This window comes from Protopterus annectens, chromosome 1.part2, assembly GCF_019279795.1.
Source record: "Protopterus annectens isolate FY-2018-M chromosome 1.part2, PAN1.0, whole genome shotgun sequence".
NCBI lineage: Eukaryota > Metazoa > Chordata > Ceratodontiformes > Protopteridae > Protopterus > Protopterus annectens.
The window spans coordinates 42161598-42163959 of record NC_056727.1 but is presented as its reverse complement, the minus strand read 5'-3'; the positions used below and the strand labels follow the sequence as shown (position 1 = coordinate 42163959).

At 36.7% G+C, this 2362-nt stretch overlaps 1 non-coding gene across 1 annotated transcript; it reads right to left on the bottom strand.

The window, feature by feature from the left end:
- Positions 1-2031: 2031 nt before the first annotated feature.
- On the bottom strand, positions 2032-2104 carry TRNAR-CCU. The gene has a single exon. It is a non-coding gene; the product is annotated as a tRNA-Arg (tRNA).
- Between the last annotated feature and the right edge of the window lie 258 nt (positions 2105-2362).

Sequence of the window (2362 nt, the reverse complement as noted above, 5' to 3'; positions counted from 1 at the left end):
GAACATGCCGGAGGGATAGATTCCTGTCCCAGAGACTTCCCATACTCTGGAATAAACTACCTATCTATATCAAACAAAGCTCCTCATTAGCACTCTTCAAGAAAAATCTTGATGATTGGATGGGAAATAGGAAATTCTCCCCGGGGATCACCTCTGTGGCTCTGCTCGATAGTGGCACAGGAAAATAATTTTCTTGGGTGGCAAAAGCCAGGGTACCTTTTTGGCTGGGCTGTATAGGCCCCAGGGCCGATAGCCTTGTACCTACCTATGAACCTATGAACCTATGAATGAGAGACTGTCCATTTTCAAAAAGGAGATTATTGAAAAAAAGAAAAATAAACTGAAATGTGATATACGTGATTATGAGCAGAACAGGGCTTTTACATGGAGGGTGAATCAACAGAAGTGATGTAATTATGTTAGGTTTCAGCAAAAGGAAGGTAGCAGTAATCAACATGGCATCTCCCTTGTTTCAGCAGACAGTGTAGCATCTTCAACAGAATAGGAGAGTGAGGAGGTGTCTCAGTTTCCACCCTTGCCTCCAGTGTGCAATTCAGATTATATGCAGAGGACTTTTCATACAGGGAACCAACAAGCGGAGCAAACTAGAGGCTACAATGACTACAATACAGGGACTTTTAAGGAAGGATATTTTTTTATTACCCAAAAAGAGGTAAATGGTACTAATCTGATTTATCGAGTTGAGTATACAATATCTATTGGTGTATTTAATAATAACTTTAATTATATTCTTAATTTATTTGGAAATGTTTTTATAGAAGAAGACATTTTAGTTTTATATTATGGTTTAAAGTTTGTACCAACAGTTTTGCCTAGATTACATAGTGTTAAATATGACATATTTAAGTCAGAAAATTGCATTTAAAAATTTTTTAGGGAGACAATGCAGCATAATGCTTTCTTGCCTGTTGTATTTGATTCAGATGATGAAGCAGTTAGTAGTGATGATAGTTTTTGTTGTGTTTTTCTAATTGTGATATTAATGCTTTATTGTAAACTTGACACTCATGATGTAATGAACAAAAGTTGTTTTATACTTCTGTCCAACAATGAAACTATTCAACATTTCTCTGTTTTATTAAATTATAGTGTTGAATCAAAATATTATGAGTTTCCAAAAAAAAAAAGAAAGCTAATATGCAATATGATCTGATGAAAAGTGAATGGCAGAAGTTACAGGCAATGATGAAACAGAGGGATTTGATTTTTAAACCAGCTGACAAAGGTTGCAAATTAGTGGTTATGCACTATAGTCAGTATTTGAAAATGTGCAGTAAGCATTTAAATAATAGCGATGTTTATAATTTATAGATTAGAGTGAGTATAAAATAAGCCGTAGAATGTTATAAGGTATTACTGAATAAACGTTTAAGGCTGCAATATTTTTCACAGAGTGATGCTGATAAAAAGTTTAATTGTGATAATTGTACTATGGCTCATTTTTTTTTTGACTTCCAAAAATCCGCAAGGATTTTTTTACCCTCTCCAGGCCATCCCACTGTTTCAGCCTGTAATTATTTTACGCATATTTCTGCTTGTTTTTTTTACATAAGTATTTGTAACCTAAGATGGTGAAATTGTCCTCATATATTTAAGACATGTTTAGTTTTTTTTTTAGAAAAAATTAAGGATATCCAGTGAATTCAAGACATGTATCTCATTACTTTAGATATAGGTAGGTACTAGGCTATCGGCCCTGGGGCCTATATAAGCCTAACCAAATGTACCCTGGCTTTCGCCACCCAAGAAAATTATTTTCCTGTGCCACTGTTGAGCAGAGCCACATAAGAGATCCCCGGGGTGAATTTCCTATCTCCCATCCAATCATCAAGATTTTTCTTGAAGAGTGCTAATGAGGGCTTTGTTTGATACAGATAGGTAGTTTGTTCCAGAGTATGGGAAGTCTCTGGGACAGGAATCTATCCCTCCAGCATGCTCGGTTTATTGTGGTGACGAGGTTTAGGTCCCTAGAGCGTGTAGCTCATAGGGATTGGGATTTCAAGATTATATCACCCCAGATGGGACTTGAACCCACAATCCTTGGCTTAGGAGGCCAATGCCTTATCCATTAGGCCACTGGGGCAGTTGGGTCTATATTACAACATTAAAACATTGTAACAGCAAACACCTAAACATCAGTAAGTATTCAGAGAAATGTATTTCTGTGATTCACTGAATACTTAAAGGGCAAAGATGTAGATGCTCAATTATACAATTTTGCCATTTTCTCTACTGTAGAGCAATCTCAGAGCTGGTGTATTTAGTTAGGGGGTGTGTGGGGGCACAGCCCCCCACATGGGTGGGTTTGTTTTAGGTAAATTTAGTTCCGTTGGGTTGCAGG